The sequence below is a fragment of the Cricetulus griseus genome, chromosome 4, assembly GCF_003668045.3.
Source record: "Cricetulus griseus strain 17A/GY chromosome 4, alternate assembly CriGri-PICRH-1.0, whole genome shotgun sequence".
Taxonomy (NCBI): Eukaryota; Metazoa; Chordata; class Mammalia; order Rodentia; family Cricetidae; genus Cricetulus; species Cricetulus griseus.
In genome coordinates, this window is record NC_048597.1 from 150,438,549 (window position 1) to 150,461,794 (window position 23,246).

General features: G+C 38.6%; 1 pseudogene; it reads left to right on the top strand.

Moving 5' to 3' along the window:
• Window positions 1-23,246, top strand: part of LOC100773749 — a 42,561-nt pseudogene that overhangs the window by 11,243 nt on the left and 8,072 nt on the right.

The following is a 23,246-nucleotide window of genomic DNA, read 5'->3' on the forward strand; positions in this document are numbered from 1 at the left end:
GTTTTTATTGTTTTACTAGTTTCTACTTTATTGATTTTAGCCCTCAAATTGATTTTTTTCTTGGTGTCTACTCCTCCAGATTAACTTTGATTCTTGTTGTTCCTTCACTTTTGCTGTTAATTCTCTAGTGTGACTATTGTCCAGTTTCTTCATGTGGGTTCCCTCCCCCCTCTTCCAGTGCTCCCAATTTGCTCAGCTGATCTTGAACCTCCCCCATTCTCCAGGGAAACATGTATGTCTCTCTTAGGGACCTCCTTGTTTATTAGCTTCTTTTGCAGTGTGGATTATAGGCTGGTAATCCTTACTCTATGTCTAAAATCCTCATATGAGTGAGTACATACCATGTTTGTCTTTTTGTGATTGGGTTACCTCACTCAGAATGATTTCTTCTAGTGATTTCAGTTTTAGTAATGTTTCTTTTACAAATGTGGATGCCTTTGTATTTGGGGCATAGATGTTCAGAATTGAGACTTCATCCTGATGGATTTATTCTGTGATGAATATGAAATGACTTCCTTCATCTCTTTTGATTGATTTTCATTTAAAGTCTAATTTGTTAGATATTAGGAATGCTAACCCAGCTTATTTCTGGGATCTATTTGATTGGAAAACCCTTTCCCAAACCTTAACTCTGAGGTCCCATCTGTCTTTAAAGTTGAGATGTGTTTCCTGTATGCAGCAGAAGGGTGGATTCTGTCTTCATATTCTTTCTTTTAGCCTGTGCTTTTTATAGGTAATTAAAGACCATTGATATTGATAGACTATTTATCCAGGGGAAATAAACTCATTGACCAAATCCCTAACACAAAATATCCAGGAAATATGGGACACTGTGAAAAGACTAAACCTAAGAATAATAAGTAGAGAAGAATATGAAGAAACCCACCTCAAAGGTGCAGAAAACATACTCAATAAATCATAGAAGAAAACTTCCCCAACCTAAAGAAAGAATGCCAATGAAAGTATAGGAAGCTTACAGAACACCAAATAGACTGCACCACAAAATCAAGTCCCCTTGACACATAATAATCAAAACCCCAAATATGCATAATAAAGAAAGAATATTAAGGGCAGCTAAGGAAAAGAGTCAAGTAATATATAATGGCAAACCTATCAGAATTACACCAGAATTCTCCATGGAAACTCTGAAGGCCAGAAGGTCCTGAGTAGATATTCTACCAACACTAAGGGACCACGGATGCCAGCTCAGACTACTATACCCAGCAAAGCTTTCAATCACTATACATGGAGAAACCAAGATACTACATGACAAAACCAGTTTTCAGTAATACATATCTACTAATGCATCTATATAGAAAGTACTGGAAGGAACACTGCAACCCAAGGAATTTAACAACAACCAGAAAAAAATAGGCAATAGAAAATCCCACTTTACAAACTGCCAAAAGAAAAGCAGGAAGGAAATGCACACACAATTTTACCACCAACTACAAATCTATGCTAAACAAGAATGAACAATCAATGGTCATTGATATCCCTCCATATTAATGGTCTTAACTTGTCTGCAAAAGTCACAGGGTAATAGGATGCATACAAAGACAGAATCCATCCTATTGCTGCATACAAGAAACATCCTTCAACTTCAAAGAAAGATAGGAACTCAGAGTTAAGGACTGAGAAGGTATGTCCCAATCAACTAGACCCAAGAAACTATCTAGTTTAGCAATCCTAATATCTAACAAATTAGACTTTAAATGAAAATCAATCAAAAGAGATGAAGGAAGTCATTTCATCTTCATCTCAGGAGAAATCTATCAGGATTAAGTCTCAATTCTGAACATCTATGTCCCAAATACAAAGGCATCCACATTCGTAAAAGAAACATTGCTAAAACTGAAATCACTAATAAAACCTCACACACTTATAGTGGGAGACTTCAACACCCCACACTCACTAATGGACAGGACTACCAGACAGAAACATAGCAACTAAACAAATGAACTTACAAAAGTTATGACCCAACTGTGTTTAACAGACATCTATAGAACATTCCATCCAAACACAAAAGAATATACCTTTTTCTAAGCACCATGAACCTTCTCTAAAATTGACCATATACTTGGCAACATAGCAGCCCTCAACAGGTACAAAATTTGGAGTAACCCCCTGTATCTTATTAGACCATCATACCTAAAAGTTAGAATTCAACAAGAACTCAAATTGCACAAGTCTAACAAATTCATGGAAATTGAATAATGCCAATTACACCATTTCTGGGTCATGAACGAAATAAAGAAGGAAATTAAAGACTTCCTAGAATTTAATGAGAATGAAGACACAACATACCCAAACTTATGGGACACTTCGAAAGCAATGTTAAGGGGCAAGTTCATAACACTAAGTGCCCACATGAAGAAACTGGAGAATAATCACACTAGAGCATTAAGAGCTCAACTGAAAGCTCTAGAGAACAAAGAAACCAATGCACCCTGGGATAAGAAACCAGTAAATAATTAATTTGAGGGCTGAAATTAATAATGTGGAAAATGGGAAAACAATACAAAAAATATAAGGAAGAGTTGGTTCTTCAAAAAAATCAACAAGATAGAGAAACCTTTATTCAAACTTACCAAACAGCAGAGAATGAACATGAAAATTAACAAAATCAGAAATGAAAAGGGGGACATGACAACAGACACTGAGGAATTCCAGAAAATCATCAGGTCATATTTTGAAAACGTGTACTACTCAAAATTTGAAAATCTAAATGAAATGGACAATTTTCTGGATAGATATCACTTAATAAATTAAATCAAGAATATATAAGCAATTTAAATAGAACTATAACTCTCAATGAAATAGAACCAGCCATCAAAAGTCTCCCAATGAAAATATCCCAGGGCCAAATGTCTTCAGTATAAAATTCTTCCAGAAATTCAAAGAACAGTTATAACAATTCTCCTCAAAGTGTTCTACACAAAGACACAACAAAGGAGAGAACTAGAGACCAATATACCTCATGAACCTTGATGAAAAAATACTCAATAAATACTGGCAAACTGAATCCAAGAACACATCAGAAATATCATCCACCATGATCAAGTAGGCTTCATCCAGGTATGCAGGGATGCTTCAGCAAATGAAAATCCATCAATGTAATTCACCATATAAACAAAGTGAGAACGAAAAATCATGTGATCTTCTAACCAGATGCTGAAAATGTCTTTGAGAAAATCCAACACCCCTTGATGATAAAGGTCTTGGAGACATCAGGAATAACATGAACATAACTAAACATAATAAAAGCAATATACAGTAAACCAACAGCCAACATCAAACTAAATGTCAGCAACTCAAGGGGATTCCTCTAAAATCAGGAATAAGACAAGGATGTCCACTCTCTCCATACCTCTTTAATATTTTACTTGAAGTTCTAGCTAGAGCAATTAGACAACAATGAGAGATCAAAGGGTTACAAATTGGAAAAGAAGAAGTCAAACTTTCACTATTTGCAGAAGATATGATAGTTCACATAAGTCACCCAAGAAACTCTACCAGAGAACACCTACATCAGCTGATAAACTCCTTCAACAAAGAGGCAGGATACAAGATTAACTCAAAAAAAAAAAAAAACCAGTAGTCCTAGTATATACAGGATGATAAATTGGCTGAGAAAGAAATCAGAGAAACATCATCCTTTATGATAGTCACATACAACATAAAATACGTTGAGGTAACACTAATCAAACAAGTGAAAGATCTGTTCAGCAAGATGTTTGAGTCTGTAAAGAAAGAAATTAAAGTATATACCAGAAAATGGAAAGACCATCCATGCTCTTGGACAGGTAGGATCAACATAGTAAAAATGGAAATCTGGCCAAAAGCAATCTGCAGATTCAATGAAATCCCCATCAAAAACCAAGTATAATCCTCAACTTTGTATGGAAAATCAAAAGACCCAGGAAAGCAAAAACAATTCTGTACAACAAAGGAAAGTCCAGAGACATCACCATCCCTGACTTCAAACTCTATCATAAGAGCTATAGTCCTGAAAACAGCTTGATCTCGGCATAAAATAGACAAGTAGTCCAATGGAATTGAATTGAAAACCCCGATATTAATCCACACATCTCTGAACATCTGATATTTACAACAAATCTAAAATTATACAATGGAAAAAAGAAAGCATCTTCAACAAATTGTGCTGGCACAACTGGATGCTTCCATGTAGAAGACTGCAGATAGACCCATATCTAGCACCATGCACAAAACTTAAATCGAAATGGGTCAAAGACCTCAACATAAATTCAACTACACTGAACCTTTTAGAAGAGAAGTAGGTGGTACCCTCAAAGAAATTGGTACAGAAGACCACTTCCTGAACATAACACCAGTAGCACAGACACTGAGATCCACATTTATTAAATGGACCCCCTGACACTCAGAATTTTTGTAAGGCAAAGGACACAGTCAACCAAAAAAAATTGCAGTCCACAGAATGGGAAAAGATATTCACAAAACACATTCCTGACAGAGGGCTGATTTCCAAAGTATACAAAGAAATCTAGTCACCAAAATCATAAATCTAGTCACCAAAAAACCAACTAATTAAATTAACCATCCAATTAAAAAGTGGGGTACAGATCTAAATATAGAATTCTGAATGTAGTAATCTAAAATGGCTGAAAGACACATAAGAAAGTACGTAACATCCTTAGCCATTAGGGAAATGCAAATCAAACAACTCTGAGATACCATCTTATTCCTATCAGAATGGCTAAAATCAAATACACCAAGGACAGTTTATGCTGGAGAGGATATGGAGAAAGGGGATCATTCCTCCACTGCTGGTGGGAGTGAAAACACATACAGACACTTTGGAAATTTGTATGGCGATTTCTCACAAAAATGGTAATCAATCTACCACGAGATCCAGCAGTTCCACACTTAGGCAAATACCCAAAAGATACACATTCAGCCAGGCGTTGGGGGTGCACACCTTTAATCCCAGCACTAGAGAGGCAGAGGCAGGCAAATCTCTGTGAGTTCGAGGCAAGCCTGGCCTCCAGAGCGAGTGCCAGAATAGGCTCCAAAGCTACACAAACAAACAAAAACAAAAAACAAACAAACCAAAAAAAGGTTGCACATTCATAACACAAGGACATCTGGTCAAACATGTTCGTAGCACCATTATTTATATTAGCCAGAATCTGGAAGCAACCTTGATGCCCCTCAACTGAAGAATGGATGGAGAAAATGTGGGACATTTACACAATTGAATACTACTCAGCAGAAAAAAAACCACAGCAGAATCTTGAAATTCATAGGTAAATAAATGAATGGAAATAGAAGAAACCATCATGAATGACATAACCCAGTAACAAAAAGATGAAAATGGTATATACTCACATTTTTTTTTATTTAAATTCTTTACTTACTACTCATGTTTACATATCCATCCCCCCATTTTCTCACCTTCCCATCCTCCCATGTTCCCCACCAACTCCCCCAACACATCCCCCAACTCATCCCCAGGGATAGTGAGACCCTCCACTAGGGACTTTCAAAGTCTGTCATAGCACTTGGGTGAGGGCTTAGGTCCTCCATGCTGTATCTGGGCTTCTATAGTATCCCTCCATAGGGAATGGGCTCTCAAAGTCCATTTGTGCTCTAGGGATAAACACTGCCTCCACTGTTAGAGGTCCCATAGACCGTCTTGGCCTCCTAGCTAGTACCCACATTCAGAGGGCTTGGTTCGGTCCAATGTTGTTTCCCCAGGTTTATGACTACAGTCTCCATGCTCTCAGTAGGACAGGTCAACTGTTTCTGTGCCTTTCTACAGCACCATCTTGGCTCCTTTTCTCATCCCTTCTCCGTCTACACAACTGAATTCCAGGAGTATGGTCCAGTGCTTAGCTGTGGGTACCTGTTTCTGCTTGGAACAGCTACTGGATGAAGGCTCTAGGAAATGTAACCAAGGTAGACATCAATCTCATTATAGGGGAAGGGCATCAATGGCATTTTCTCCACCACTGCTTGGATTCTTACTTGGGGTCATCCCTGTGGATCCCCTATCATTTTCCCTGCGCCAGACCTCTCTGAAAACCTGTACTATCTCCCTCTATTAAGGCATCTCCTTTCTTGCCCTCCTCTATTCCTCCCCTGTCTCAGTACTCTTGTTCTCACCCCTCCCCTTTTTGGCGTAACACTAACCAAAAACTTGAAAGATCTGTATAGTAAGAACTCTAGCAATAGAGCCAGTCTTTATCCCTAGAGCACAAATGGACTTTGGGAGCCCATTCCCTATGGAGGGATACTATTGCAGCCAAGAAACAGCAAGGAGGGCCTAGGCCCTCCCCCAAATGATATGACAGACTTTGAAAGTCCCCCGTGGAGGGCCTCTCTATCCATGGGGAGGAGTTGGGGTGTGGGTTCGGGGGGTTGGTGGGGAATGTAGGAGGATGGGAGGGCAAGGGATTGGAGCATATGGATATGTAAATATGACTAGTAATTAAATAATTAAAAAAGAAAAAGAAATTAAAGAAGATACCAGAAAATGGAAAGATCTCCCATGATCTTGGATAGGTAGGATCAACATAACAAAAATGGCAATCATGCCAAAAACAATCTACAGATTCAATGCTATTCCTATCAAAATCCCAAAACAATTCTTCACAGACCTTGAAAGCAGAGTACTCAACTTCATATGGAAAAAAAACCAGGATAGCCAAAACAAACCTGTACAGAGACATCACCATCCCGGACTTCAAGCACTTTTATAGAGCCATAGTCATGAAAACAGCTTGGTATTGGCACAAAAATAGACAGGTAGAACAATGGAAGTAAACTGAAAATGTTGATATTAACCCAAAAACATACAAACACCTGAATTTCAACAAAGAAGCTAAAGTTATACAATGGGGAAAAGAAGCATCTTCAACAAATGGTGCTGGCATAACTGGATTTGGATATGTAGAAGATTGCAGATAAATCCATATCTATCACCATGCACAAAACTTAAGTCCAAATGGATCAACACCTCAACATAAATTCAGCCAGACTGAACCTCTTAGAGGAGAAGGTAGGTGGTACCCTGGAACAAATTGGTACAGGAGACAGATTTCTGAACATAACACCAATAGCAAAAACATTGAGTTTCACAATCAATAAATGGGACCTCCTGAAATTGAGAAGCTTCTGTAAGTCAAAGGACACAGTCAGCAAGACAAAACGCCAGCCCACAGAATGGGAAAAGATATTCACCAACCCCACATCTGAGAGAGGACTGATCACCAAAATATACAGTGAACTCAAGAATCTAGCCACCAAACACCAAACAAGGCAATTAAATAGTGGAGTGCAGAACTAAATAGAGAATTCTCAACAGAGGTATCAGAAATGGCTGAAAGACGATTAAGAAAGTGCTCAACATCCTTAGCCAGCTCAAAACAACTCTGAGATACATTCTTACTCCTATCAGAATGGCTAAAATCAATAACACCAATGACGATCTATGCTGGAGAGGATGTGGAGAAAGGGGAACTCCTCCACTGATAGTGGGAGTGAAAACTGGTACAGCCATTTTGAAATCAGTATGGTGGTTTCTCAGGAAAATGGGTATCAGTCTACCTCAAGGTCCAGCAATTCCTCTCTTGGGCATATACCCAAAGAATTGTGCACATTCACACAATAATGATATATGTTCAACTATGTTCATAGCAGCATTATTTGTAATAGCCAGAACCTAGAGGCAACGTAGATGCCCCTCAATTGAAGAATGGATAGAGAAAATGTGGTACATTTACACAATGGAGTACTATTCAGCAGAAAAAAAAATGGGATTTTTACATTTGTAGGCAAATGGATAGAACTAAAAGAAACCATCCAGAGTGAGGTAACCCAGTCACAAAAAGATAAACATGGTATGTACTCACTCATATATGAATTTTAGACATAGAGCAAAGGATTACCAGGCTACTATCCACACTGCCAGAGGAGCTATGAAACAAGTAGGACACTGAGAGAAGATTGCATAGTCCCTTGAATTAGGAGATGGGTCAAGTACCCCTGAACAAATTGGAATCATGGGGGGTGCTGATTGGTGGAGAGGAAGGAGGTGGGAAGGGAAGAAGGGAAGGTGGGAGGAGAATAGGAGTACTGTACTCACTTCTATATGGATTTTAGACATAGAGCAAAGGAGTACCAGACTACAATCCACACTGCCACAGAAGCTAGGAAATAAGGAGAACCCTAAGAGAGACATGCATGGTCCCTAGGAGAAGGGGAAAAGGACAAGATCTCCTGAGCTAATTGGGAGCATGGAGGGAGGAAAGAGGGAGCTAGAAGAATGAGAGGGGGATAATCAGAGAGCAGAGGAGGACTTGAGAGCCTGGGTAGATTATAGTCAGAGGAAGAATTGAGGAGAGCAAGAAAAGAGATACCACAATAGAGGGAGCCATTATAGATTTAAAGAGAATTCTGGCACTATGGTAAAGTCCAGAAATCTACAAGTTTGACTCCAACTAACAATCTAGGCAGTGGTTGAGAGGCTACTTTAAATGCCCTTCTGGGATAATGAGATTGATGAATACTTTATAGGCCACCCTAGAGCCTTCATTCAGTAGCTGACTGAAGCAGAGGCAGACACTCACAGAAAAACACTTTGCTGAAGTCTGGAATTCAGTTGCAGAGAGGGAGGAGTGATGAACAAAGGGGTCAGATCCAGACTGGAGAAACCCATAGGGACAGCTGACCTGAACAGGGAGTTTACTCATGGACCCCTGACTGATAGCTGGGAAACCAGCATAGGACTGTTCCAGACCTCCTGAGTGAGGATGTCATTTTTGGAGGTCTGTGCAACCTATGGGACCTCTGATAGTGGATCAGTATTTATCCCCAGTATATGAATAGCCTTCTAGGCCCTGCTCCAAATGATATGACAGACTTTGAAGATTCACCCATGGGAGGCCTTGCCCTCCATGAGGAGCAGAAAGGGTTTGAAATAAGGGGTGGGTTTGCAGGGGAGGAGGGAATGGAGAGGGAACTTTGATTGACATGTACAAGAAGCATATTTCTAATTTAAAAAGAAGAATTTTGCCTGTATCTTTATCTCATGCTGGAAACCTCTAAGCTACTGTGTCCCATTCAATTGTTTAGATACCTAGAATTTGCCCACACAGATACTGCTCACTTATTGTCTGTTAGCTCCTACCCTGTTTCCTTGAATCTCTGTTCTGCTTCTCTTTTATGCTGAAAATTCACATTTACTCCTGTGCACACAGCACAAAAACCTAAAACAACAGGTTTTATATTTGAGCTTTACAGTTTTCTGTTGAATTATAATTGGGTCTTGGGAACTACTGGACACCCAAGTTTCCTTGCACATTACAGGGTTCTTCTCCTTTCTGTACAGATAGTTTGATGGGTGCTCCTTCTGCAATGGTAAGCTTCTATCCAGACCTCCCAGAAGTGAAGGGCTCAAGGGCCTGTGGAGAATTTGTATTCCTCATGGACCGCTCTGGAAGTATGAAATTCCATTTGAGCTACCAGAATGATTCTCAGCTACGCATAGAGGCTGCCAAGGTAATGCCAGATTCTTCATTCTTTGGCAGTGCCAGGTTTGGATGATTGGGAAGGGCATGAATAAGGTGCATTTGCAGCTGTAGGTCAGTTCTCCATCTGAGAAATAACAACCATGGTACTCTGATCGCAGCCTTGAAATACAAGGTGGCAGGAGATGATGACTTTTTATACCATGAGTAACTAGACTTGGGTCTATATGTTGTGTAGAGATCTCTCTCACTCTACCTCCTCATCTTCTCTCACCTTTAGGAAACTCTGTTGCTGTTGCTGAAGAGTTTACCTATGGGTTGTTATTTCAACATCTATGGATTTGGATCTTCTTATGAAAAATTCTTTCCGTAAGTTTCTGGGGATACCACAGACTGTGAAAGAGTGTTCATTAAAGAAGGGTCTTCACTTTTAATGTGACTTGTGAAGAGCAGTCCTGTGCATTGGCGTTTTCAGCAGCAATTTTTGTGATAGGAATAGCAATGTGTGCTTCTGCCATGTGACTAGACATGCTTGTTTCTCTAAGGGAGAGTGTGAAGTACACTCAGAAAACAATGGAAGAGGCAGTGAAAAGAGTGAAGGATCTGGAAGCTGACCTAGGGGTCACTGAAATCTTGACACCACTCCTCAACATTTACAAGGGACCCTCCATTCCTGGCCATCCTTTACAGGTGAGCTTTGGAAGCAAACAAGTAGGGATGAATAGTGAAAGTGTTCACTTACCTGATGCCCAATTCTCCCATATACATTTGTGTGAATAGTGTGTAAAATTAAGTCACCTACCATATAGTGAAGAGGAAAAGACCAGCAGCAGTATTTTTTCACTATTTCATGGGGCAGTCAGTCAGCCCTCTTTTGTGCTATCACAAAAGTTTAAGATGAAAGTTGAATAGGGAGGGTGTGAAATTTTCCAGGGTGTGAAATTGTTTCCATTGAAAAGTCTGTGTGCCACCATGGAGCAAGTGACAGCAGAGTACTGTGGTCTTCACCCCTGTGTGAAGAAGCTACAAAGCCTACAAATAGTTGTGGTCCATGAGGACCAATGCTGTTGTCTTCTGATGAACTAGACACAATCTTAATGAAAGCATTTTTTCCCAGCTCTTTGTCTTTACAGATGGAGAAGTTGATGACACATTCAGTGTCATTAAAGAAGTTAAGTTGAACAGCAAGAAGCACAGGTATGAGTAGAGTATGATTTCTACTGCCCAAACCCCAAGCAGCACCTCATATGACTTGTTCCACATGATATCACGGGATCCCGTGCTTCTACGAGGACAAAGAGACTCAAGGATTTTCCAGTTAACTAGCTGACCCTTTAATTTCTATAAAATTATAGAAAGTAGTTTCCACTTAACATTGATACCAGAAGGTCATTGTTCCTTATTTTCCAAAACTCCTGAAGTTTATATTGAATTATGTTTTCATTATAAAGGTATTGACATTTTACAATAGAAAGTTACTCAAGTCATTTTCATCTGGGAAAATGAGCTGTCAGAGTGTGCCCTCTGCATTCATCACAGGTCCGGAGCTGGACAGTTATCAGTCTTCTCTTGCTCTCTTTCCATCTGTCACTACTTATAACCTAAATCAATAGTAATTTTGTGAATTACATGAAATCTTGATTTGGTATCATACTGAGTGTCGTGGTATGTGTGTATTTCTGTATACCACATATTTACGCTTTATCTCACCAGTTTGTTTAGATGTACACATAATTTGCATGTGACCATAGGCAAGATTCATAAGTGTATGTTTTTTCATGAAGTAGTCTAGTGTATTTTATATTAATGTTCACAGCCATGTAGTTTTAACTAAACTTGGTTACACACACACACACACACACATGTATATACATGTGTGTGTGTGTGTGTGTGTGTGTGTGTGTGTGTGTGTGTGTGTTGAGCCTAAAAATATTCAACCAGCTTGAAAATATTCAACAAATTAATCTGTTTGGATAGTGATAAGAAAGGCAGTGATACGGTGTTCATATAATCCAACTAAATATATGGAGTTGAAGTCAATAAAAACAAGAAAAGGGTTATGCATTCACCTTCGAAGGACAAAGATATACTATTAAGCCATCACCCTAAATCAACCACATTCTTTAAAATATTTAATGTTCATATAATATCATGTGATATTAGAGTCCACTTTTCATACCTTTTACCCAAAAGTTTTTCATAGCCCTTTGTTTACTATTGATTCTGTTCCAGGAGTTAATCATGAGGAACTATTCCTTTGTATTTTGAAGAAGAATTAGAATTATTTTAATAGAAACCCTAGTTTTAATTCATATTTAGAATAATACAGGTTATTTGTAACATAATAATTTAAAAATCATCAATGTGTCAAGTGATGTAACCTGGACTACTTATCTAAAGGCCAGCATCTGACAGACTGATTTACAAGTGTGTGCACATGCTCTCAAGTAATGTTTACTTAGTAGCTTTCAATTTCACACATTATTAAGCCAAACCAGTAATTACTTAAGTACAAAAAAATTATTAATGACTACTCCTCCTTGTCCTCCTTCTCCTCCTCCTTGACCTCCTTCTTGTCCTTGTCCTCCTCTTTGTCCTCCTTGCCCACCTCCTAGTCTTCTTCCTCTTCTTATTGTCTTTTTTTCTGATATGGTGCTTGGGACTTAATGTGGAGTCCTGAATATCCCTTCTCAGAGTTGCATCTCCTGTCCACATAGTGTTTTGTAAATTCACTGTTTGCAAAGGAAAGCATGTCATGGTCCTTCCATCCCTCCTTTCCTTCTTTCTGCTTGATCAATGTGTTCTCCCTGGTTCTTGAATTACTTTCTGATATATTATGACACTGCATAATTTGCCTAACGCTACAAAATACTCATGCTGACTAGTTTAAAAACTAGAACACACATTTATGTTTTTTTATGCTTTGTGACAAATTTAATTTTATCTTCCCTAAGTTGTACTTAATTTTATTGTATACTGTTATGCCATGTTAAGATGCCTGTGCTTTTCTGAAAGGAACTGTCAGAAAAATGGATCTGGGGGAGAGAGAGAATAGGAGAGAACTGGGTTGGGTGGAGGGTCTCAATGTAATATATGATAGAAGAATAAAAATAAGGTTTACTGTTACCTATACTTATGACCTTGTAGTAAAACATTTCTAAAAGTAGCCTTATACTGAGACTAAACAAATCTTTTAGGTTATACAGTGCTACTAGCTGGGGGATGTGGTTGATTGCAGGCTTGTTAGCATACTTAATGGGAAAATTTAAAAAAATACTGCAAAGTTTGGTGATTCCTATATTTCCAAGCCAACCAATAGGGTTTTTATCTGAAGGTGTTCCTACTTGCTGAGAGTCCTACTATCCATGGCTTCTGTAATTTCCCTTATTTCCTTATCTAGCAGAATATTCAGAATCCCTGAGAACTATTTCATAATTCTATGTAGATATTTTCATTATTTTCCCTTCTTCTATGCTCTAGTAAGAAATAGTTGCATATTTAAAAATTTTAATTGATATATATGAAAAACATAAAATTGTATAAATCATGGGCAATTGCATCAGGCTTCATACACATCATTTATTTAGAGATATTCAGATCAGGTTAAACACATTTATATCTTCAAATATTGTTATGTCCTTACAAAATTATTTTCTTGTACTTTGAAATGGAAAATCTGTAATTATTATCTATATTTAGTAGTATATGTACATCATTTGACAAGGTTTTTATGTCTGTACAAAAAGTTAATTTATAAGCTTATATTTATCCCCTGAATTTCTGGTCATTGGCTTTTCATGTTGAATATGTCAATTCCAGGAGGTATTTGAATATACTTCTAGATTTCTTCACTCCCACCCAACTTCTCTTCCTTCCTGCTTCTCTCTTCCCCACTCATCTCTCTTTCTTTCATGGCACTCACTCCTTAAAGCAGTCTGGCATCAGTTATGCTATGCAGCCCAGTCTGGTATTAAATTCATCTTTCAGACTCAGCCTCCCAGTACTAAGATTCAAAGCCTGCTCAGAAGTCCCCACTGTCCTTTTTAGTTAGGCATTTGGAGTCATTTCTTCTTTACAAAGCCTAAGGTCTATGTGTTTTGAGCCTCTTTTCTGAGCTCCTTAAATCCTGAGATTATAGGTATTTCCCTTCATGCTTTCCTACATTTCATTTTCTGTATTTTTTTCATTTTCGTTGAATTCATTTTCCAGGTTCTTATACTTTGCTATCCCTTCTCATCTGAGTTGCCTGAAAAAGAAACACAAAGAATTAGATGGGAAGTAATCATAACAGTAATCATTATTGATTTTTCACCTTACATTAAAAATTAAACCATTGTCTTACTGACTGTGTGTTTGCCTTACAGAAGCTTCTCAGTTTCACAAGGTCCCATTTATTAGTTGCAGATCTCAATGTCTGTGCTACTGGTGTAATATTCAGGAAATGCTCTCCTGTGCCTACTCTTTCAAGAGTATCTCCCACTTTCTCTTCAAGAAGATTCAGTGTGGCTGGATTTATGTTGAGATCTTTGGTCCATTTGCACTTAAGTTTTGTGCATGGTGGCAGATATGATCTAGCTGCAATCTTCTGCATGTCCGAATCCAGTTGTGCCAGCACCATTTGTTGACGATGCTATCTTTTTCCCATTGTGTATATTTAGCATTTTTATCAAAAATAAGGTGTTCATAGGTGTGTGGGGTAATAATCAGGATTTTCAATTTGATTCCATTGGTCTGTCTCTTTTGGGGCCAATACCAAGCTGTTATTTTAATTATTTATTTATTAGTTCTACTTAGGGAACAAGCTTGTTTCACATGTAAGTGCCTTCTCCCTTTCCCTCCCCTCACCTCCATTCCTCCTTCCCCACCCCCAACCTACCCCCCCATCCACCCACCACTCCCCCAGGCAGGGAAGGGCCCTCAACAGGGGCTCTGCAAAGTCCATCAAATCTTCCTGTGCTGGGCCTGGGCCATTCCCCATGTGTCCAGGGCCAGAGTGTAACCCTTCTCATGGGATGGGCTCTCAAAGTCCCTTCTTGCAACAGGGAAAAATGCTAATCCACCTCCAGAGGCTCCCTGGAGTGCAGGGGCCTCCTTATTGACATCCATGTTCAGGGGGCTGGATCAGTCTTGTACTGGCCTCCCAGACAGCATCTGGGGTCGATGTGCTCTCCTTTGTTCAGGCCAACTGTTCCTGTGGGTTTCTCCAACCTGATACAGACCCCTTCACTCTTCATTCCTCCCTCTCTTCAACTAAATTCTAGATTTCAGCTCAGTGTATATCTGTGGATATCTGTCTCTACTTCCATCAGCCACTGGATGAGGGCTCTAGAATGGCATAAAAAGTAGTCATCAATCTCATTTTAGGGGAAGGGCTTTGAGGTTATCCTCTCCACCATTGCCTGGATTGCCAGATCTTGTCATCCTTGTAGGTCTCTGGAGATCTCCCTGGTTCCAGATCTCTTCTCGGACCTATAGTGGCTCCCTCTGATAGGGTATCTCTCATCCTGCTCTCTCTCCTCTATTCTTCCCCCAACTCAATATTTCTGCTCCTCCATTTCCTCTCCTCTACTCCTCTTCTCTTGCTCTTATTGTAGCAGCTCCCTCCCCCCTATCCTCATGCTCCCAATTAGTTCAGGAGTTCATGCGACTTCCCATTCCTGGGGACCATTTATCCCTTAGAGTCCTTCATGTTTCCTAGTTTCTTTGGTGAAGAGGAATATAGGCTGGTAATCCTTTGCTCTATGTCTAAAATTCATATATGAGTGAGTACATACCATGTTTGTCTTTTTGTGACTGGATTACCTCACTCAGGATGGTTTCTTCTAGTTACATCCATTTGCCTGCGAATTTCAAGATTCCATTGTTTTTTTCTTCTGAGTAGTACTCCATTGTATAAATGTACCACATTTTCTCTATCCATTCTTCAGTTGAGGGGCATCTAGGTTGCTTCCAGTTTCTGGCTATTACAAACAATGCTGCTATGAACATGGTTGAACATATGTCCTTGTTGTGTGAACATGCACTATTTGGGTATATACCCAAGAGAGGAATGGCTGGATCTTGAGGTAGACTGATTCCCATTTTTCTGAGTAACCGCCATACTGATTTCCAGAGTGGTCTTACAAGTTCACACTCCCACCAGCAATGGAAAGTGTTCTTTTTTCTCCACATCCTCTCCAGCATAGATTGCCATTGGTATTTTTTATTTTAGCCATTCTGACAGGTGTGAGGTGGTATCTCAGAGTTGTTTTGAGTTGCATTTCTCTGATGGCCAAGGATTTTGAGCACTTTCTTAAGTGTCTTTCAGCCATTTCAGATTCCTCTGTTGAGAATTCTCTATTTAGTTCTGCACCCCACTTTTAATTTCATTGTTTGGTGTTTCGGTGGCTAGCTTCTCGAGCTCCTTTTATATTTTGGAAATCAGTCCTCTGTCAGATGTGGGATCAGTAAACATCTTTTCCCATTCTGTGTGTGGTCGTTTTGTCGTACTGACAGTTTCCTTTGCCTTGCAGAAGCTTCTCAGTTTCAGGAGGTCCCATTTATTAATTGCAGACCTCAATGTCTGTGCTACTTGAGTAATGTTCAGGAAGCAGTCTCCTGTACCAATTTGTTCAAGGGTTATTCCCACTTTCTCTTCTAGAAGATTCAGTGTGGCTGGATTTATGGTGAGATCTTCGATCCACTTGCACTTAAGTTTTGCACTTATGGTGACAGGTATGGATCAATCTGCAATTTTCTGCCTGTCCAAATCCAATTGTGCCAGCACCATTTGTTGAAGATGCTATCTTTTTTCCATTGTAAAGACTTAGCACCTTTGTCAAAAATAAGGTATTCATAGGTGTGTGACTTAATATCAGGGTTTTCAGTTCGGTTCCATTGGTCTACCTGTCGATTTTTGTGCCAATACCAAGCTATTTTCAGAACTATGGCTCTGTAGTAGAGCTTGAAGTCGGGGATTTTGATGCCTCCAGAAGATCCTTTATTGTAAAGACTTGTTTTGGCTATCCTGGGTCTTTTGATTCTCCATATAAAGTTGAGTATTGTTCTTTCAACGTCTGTGAAAAACTGTGTTGGGATTTTGATGGGGATTGCATTGAATCTGTAGATTGCTTTTGGCAGGATTGCCATTTTTACTATGTTAATTCTACCTATCCAAGACCTTGGGAGATCTTTCCATTTTCTGGTATCTTCTTTAATTTCTTTCTTTAAAGTCTCAAAGTTCTTATTGCACAGGTCTTTCACTTTTTTGGTTAGTGTTACCCCAAGATAATTTATGTTGCTTGTGGATATTGTGAAGGGTGATGTTTCCCTGATTCTTACTCATTGGATCTATCATCTGTATATAGTAGGGCTACTGATTTTTTTGAGTTAATTTTGAATCCTGCTACCTTGATAAAGGTGTTATTCAGCCGCAGGAGTTCCGTGGTAGAGTTTTTCGAGTCACTAATGTAGACTATCATGTCGTCTGCAAATAGTGAAAGTTTGACTTCATCCTTTCCAATTTGTATCCCTTTGATCCCTTTTTCTTGACTTATTGCTCTAACCAGAACTTCAAGTACAATATTGAAGAGATATGGAGAGAGTGTACAGCCTTGTCTTGTTCCTGATTTTAGAGGAAATGCTTTGAGTTTCTCTCCATTTAGTTTGATTTTGGCTATTGGTTTGGTGTATACTGTGTTTATCATGTTTAGATATGTTTCTGTTATTCCTATTCTCTCCAAGATCTTTATCATGAGGGGATTTTGGATTTTGTCAAAGGCTTTTTCAGCATCTAGTGAGATGATCATGTGGTTTTTCTTTTTCAGTTTGTTTATATGGTGCATTACATTGATAGAATTTCATATGTTGAACCATCCTTGCATCCCTAGGATGAAGCCTACTTGATCATGGTGGATGATTTTTCTGATATGTTCTTGGATTCGGTTTGAAAATATTTTATTGAGTATTTTAGCATCGATGTTCATGAGGGATATTGGTCTGTAGTTCTCTTTTTTAGTCATATCTTTGTGTGGCTTGGGTACCAAAGTGATTGTAGCCTCGTAGAAAGAGTTTGGCAATATCCCATCTGCTTCTATTATGTGGAACAGTTTGAGGAGTACTGGATTTAGCTCTTGTTTGAATTTCTGGTAGAATTCTGCAGTGAAGCCATCTGGCCCTGGGCTTTTTTTGGTTGGGAGGCTTTTGATGAATGCTTCTATTTCATTAGGAGTTATAGGTCGATTTCAACTGTTTAACTGATCTTGATTTAATTTTGGTAAGTGATATTTATCCAGAAAGCTGTCCATTTCCTTTTGATTTTCCAATTTTATGGAGTACAGGTTTTCAAAATATGACCTGAAGATTCTCTGGATTTCCTCAGTGTCCATTGTTATACCCCCCTTTTCAATTCTGATTTTGTTAATTAGCATGCTCTCTCTGCCTTTTGGTCAGTTTGGCTAGAGGTTTGTCTATCTTATTGATCTTCTCTAAGAACCAACTCTTTGTTTCATTGATTCTTTGTACTGTTTTCCTAGTTCCTACATTGTTGATTTCGGCTCTCAGTTTGATTATTTCCTGGCCTCTACTCCTCCTTGGTGAGTTTGCTTCATTTTGCTCTAAAGCTTTTAGTTGTTCTGTCAATTCTCTAATGTGACTTTCCTCCAGTTTCTTCATGTGGGCACTTAGTGCTATGAACTTCCCTGTTAGCACTGCTTTCAGAGTGTCCCATAAGTTTGGGTATGTTGTGTCTGCTTTCTTGTTAAATTCTAGGAAGTCTTTAATTTCTTTTTTTATTTCTTCCTCAACCCAGGAATGGTGCAATTGGTTGTTATTCATTTTCCATGTGTATGTAGGTTTTTTGCAATTTGTATTGCTGTTGAATTCTAGTTTTAAAGCATGGTGATCTGATAAGATACAGGGGGTTATTCCATTTTTTTTTTGTACCTGTGGAGGTTTGCTTTGTTGCCAACTATGTGGTCAATTTTAGAGAAGGTTCCATGTGGTGCTGAGAAGAAGGTATATTCTTTCGTGTTTGGATGGAATGTTCCATAGATACCTGTTAAACCCAGTTGAGTCATAACTTCTGTTGTTTCTTTGTTAATTTTCTGTCTGGTGGGCCTGTCTAGTGGTGAAAGAAGCGTGTTGAAGTCTCCTACTATAAGTTTGTGTGGTTTTATGTGTGGTTTGAACTTTAGTAATGTTTCTTTCACAAATGTGGGTGCCTTCTATTTGGGGCATAGATGTTCAGGATTGAGACTTCATCTTGATGGACTTTTCCTGTGATGAGTATGAAATGCCCTTCTTCATCTCTTTTGATTGCTTGTAGTTTAAAGTCCAATTTGTTAGATATTAGGATTTCTACACCAGCTTGCTTCTTGAGCCCATTTGATTGGAAAATCTTTTCCCATCCTTTACACTGAGGTAACACCTGTCTTTGAAGTTGAAGGGTGTTTCTTCTAAACAGCAGAAGGATGGATTCTGTCTTTGTATCCATTCTGTTAGCATATATATTTTTATGGGTAAGTTAAGACCATTGACATTTAGGGATTTTAATGTCCACTGTTCTTTGGTTCTTGTTTGTTTGGATTTATGTTTGGTGGTGTCATTGTGTGTGGATTTTGCCCTCCTACTTCTTTTTGTGTTTGGTAAAATTAGATTATCTATTGCCTGTGTTTTTGTGCATGTAGTTATGTTCCTTAGGTTGGAGTTTTCCTTCCAGAACCTTCTGTAGTGCTGGATTTGTGGATACGTATTGTTTAAATCTGTTTTGCCATGGAATATCTTGTTTTCTTCATCTATAGTGATTGAAAGTTTTGCTGGGTACAGTAGTCTGGGTTGACATCCATGCTCCCTTAGTGCTTGTATGATATCTACTATCCAAGACCTTCTAGCTTTCAGAGTTTCCATTGAGAAGTCAGGTGTGATTCTAATTGGTTTGCCTTTATATGTTACTTGGCCTTTTTCCTTTGCTGCTGTTAATATTTTCTCTTTATTCTGTATATTTGGTGTTTTGATTATTATGTATCAGGGGGACTTCTTTTTGTGGTCCAGTCTGTTTGGTGTCCTGTAAGCTTCTTGTACTTTCATGGGCATATCCTTCTGTAAGTTGGGGAAGTTTTCTTCTTTTGTTGAATATGTTTTCTGTACCTTTGAGCAGTGTTTCTTCACCTTCTTCTACACCTATTATTTCCTCTTTAAAGGTCTCTATCAACTTGCTAAGATAATTTTTGAGGTCCATCTCATCTTCATGCTCTGTGTTGGGCTTTTCAGATCTTGCTGGTGTGGAGTCCCTGGATTCTGGTAGTTTCATATTGGTCTTTCTGTTGTTGAGTGAAATCTTATTCTGTTTTCTTCCCATAACTTCTTTTAGTGGGTGCAGGTGGGGTCTCTCTATCTCCTCTTGTCACCCAGTGTTGTGTGGGGGCCAGGAATTCAATGTCCACCACTCTGGACGGTCTTGCCTCTCCTGGTAGTCTCCTCACTCATTGTGGATCAGTTGGCAGAAAGAGATGGAAGAGTGGGGTGTTTCCAGAATCAGGGAGTTCCTCCTTGTCTGTGCGTGTCTACCCCAAGCAGGCATCGCAGGCCCGGGGAGGTCAGAGTGAATGATGGTTTGGGTGGGAGTTGGGTAAGGGCAGAGACTCACTCACCTCTTTCCTTGGTTGGTCTGCGGAAAGCGATGGAAGAGTGGGGTGCTACCAGATTCAGGGAGCAGGGAGTTACTCCCTGCCTGGGCGTGTCTACCCCAAGCAGGCCGGTGCAGGCCCGGGCGGGGGGTCTGGGTGAGTGATGGTTTGGGCTGAAGTTGGGTAAGGGCAGAGGCTCACTCATCTCGTTCCTGGGTGGGTCAGAGGAAGGGATGGAAGAGTGGGGTGCTACCAGATTCAGGGAGCAGGAAGCTCCTCCCTGTCTGGGCGTGTCTACCCCATGCAGGCAGGCGCAGGTGGGAGCATTGGGGGGTGAGTGATGGTTTGGGTGAGAGTTGGGTAAGGGCAGAGGCTCACTCACCTCATTCCTCGGTCAGTCGGTGGAAAGGATACCAAGCTGTTTTCAGAAATATGGCTCTATAATAGAGCTTGAAGTCATGGATTGTGATGCCTCCAGAAGTTCCTTTATTGTACAGAGTTGTTTTGCTATCCTGGGTTTTTTTGTTTTTCCATATAAAGTTGAGTATTGTTCTTTCAAGGTCTGTGAAGAACTGTGTTGGGATTTTGATGGGGATTGCATTGGATCTGTAGATTACTTTTGGCAAGATTGCCATTTTTACTATGTTGATCCTACCTATACAAGAACATGGAGATCTTTCCATATTTTGGTATCTTCTTTAACTTCTTTCTTTAAAGACTCAAAGTTCTTACTGTACAGGTCTTTCACTTTTTTGTTAGAGTTACCCCAAGATATTTTATGTTGCTTGGGGATATTGTGAAGGGTGATGTTTCTCTGATTTCTTTCTCATTGCATTTATCATCTGTATATAGTAGGGCTACTGATTTTTTGAGTTAATTTTGTATCCTGCTACTTTTCTGAAGGTGTTTATCAGCTGTAGGTATTCCCTGGTAGAGTTTTTCGGGTCACTTATGTCGACAATATGAAAATAGTGAAAGTTTGACTTCTTCCTTTCCAAGTTGTAGTCCTTTGATCTCCTTTTCTTGTCTTATTGCTCTAGCTAGAACTTAAAATGTGCTCTATCACTTAATTTAAATAATACACATTAATAAAGTATCTAGCATGTCTGGTATTTCATGGGTCTTTATAAACTTGGTTCATTTTACAGATGACCCTATTTCTTTAACCACATTGATCCCTTTTAGCATTTTTCTTCAGTTGATGTCTAATTTAGAGCACTCTATGAGCTTAAACATGGTAGGGTATTTCTTTTGTTTGTTTGTTTCACATTTATTGATTATTCTTCATCTAAGCTATATATCAAGATTAATGTCTTTTGAGGCTTTCTGTGCATTACCAGAATCATAACCTGCTCATAAAAAACTATAGTACATTATTATTATATCAATGAGTAATGTTCTACCAATACACCAGGGAAATTTGGTTAATGGCTTAAGTATATGAAATCCTTAAGTGAAAGTAATGAGCCCAAAGCCAGAGAAAATAGTGGATTGCTGAGGGATACTTAGCCATGCTAGTTAGTCACAAATGATAGCTCTCAAGGAGCATGGTGTCTCTGCAGTTGCTTTTCTCTATTTGATTTAATAAATGTGTTATATATTGCAAAAAATATACCATTAAGTATAATATTTGATGAACAGATTTTTAATTGTCTGTTTTGATATTATTAGCAATATCTTACTATTTTGTGGCCAAAATAGAACGATTCTCTCTCTCTCTCCCTCTCTCTCTCCCTCTCTCTCTCTCTTTCTCTCTCTCTCTCTCTGTGTGTGTGTACTCACAATGTGAACTCCTGAAGTGTATACATGTGATTAATAAATGACCCATTGAATTTCAACAAATGAACTTCATCAACTTGTTGAGGTAGGTGGTTATTTTATCCTTTGTTAATTTATGCATAAATTATGACTATTGCTGTATCATAGTCCCACTTTACATTTTTGGGTTAACGCATCTCACTATTAATGAACAATCTCTGCCACATATTCTGGAATTCAGTTGTTACACATAGCTTAGGATATTGAATATTATTAAAGGGGATGTAATCCTATGAATTTTATATTGTGAGGTTTTGGTATCTATGCATACCAAGCATCAAAAAATATGCCCTTTTCCTACTTTATGAAAACTTTCTTTCTTAATTATTTATTAGAAGTGGCCAATGTGCTTTTCAGATATAGTGGAGTTAGTAGTTATTTGTGGACTATTGGTATTTAGATGGTATATTTCCACTAATAGGCCTACTCTTTGCTTTCAATGTGTGCCTAGACTAGAAGCTGGCAGATTGAATCCATCTAAAGTGTGATAAATTTTGGCTTGATCATTTCTTACTTATCTCTACCTCTTAAGTATTAGTATTTCTACATTGTTCTGTGAAAAATTCTCAGGTGTCTTTAGGGATACCTACCACTGACAAAGCTCAAAACTCTACAGTTTTCCTACTACTCTGAAACTGCCAAGCTCTTGAGCCATCCACACATGACCCATGCTTCAAATGGTGGACAGCATAGTCAGTCTCAGTACTCTATTTGTCCTTCCTTTCCATGTCTTCGCTTCTAGCTTCATATTCTTGGAGGACTCATTGGAGCTTATTGTCTTAGTAGTTGTCTGTATTTACACAAATTATTAAAATTATTGTTTCTAGGTATCTCATTCTCCTGGCTTGAATAATCTAGTCTAGTATTTCTATGAGTAGAACTCACAGCATTTTCTTGAATTTTATATGTGAGTTCTTTAATACCATAATCTAAGAATTTGTGTATTTCACCTTCAGGTTGTCTACATGACCATGGAAATCCACTAATCTGTTTGTTTTATCAATCAATTGAAAATGCTAAAAAAATAGTGACTGCTTTATAGGTTATTAAGAGGGAACAAAACTACAATATAAACTTTTGGTTCTCATGCTTATATACCAAATACACAAATTCTAGTGTCCCATTTCACAGAATTTGTGACAGATGACTCACATTAATGAAAAGTCCACAGATACTGAATGCATCAGCCAAAGTGTCAGTGCATTTACTTGACTATTTAAATATTGAAAGATATTTATATATTCATATATTTACTTGACTATTATATATTTCACTAGAGGAAATTCATAGATAAAAAATAAATAGAACATAT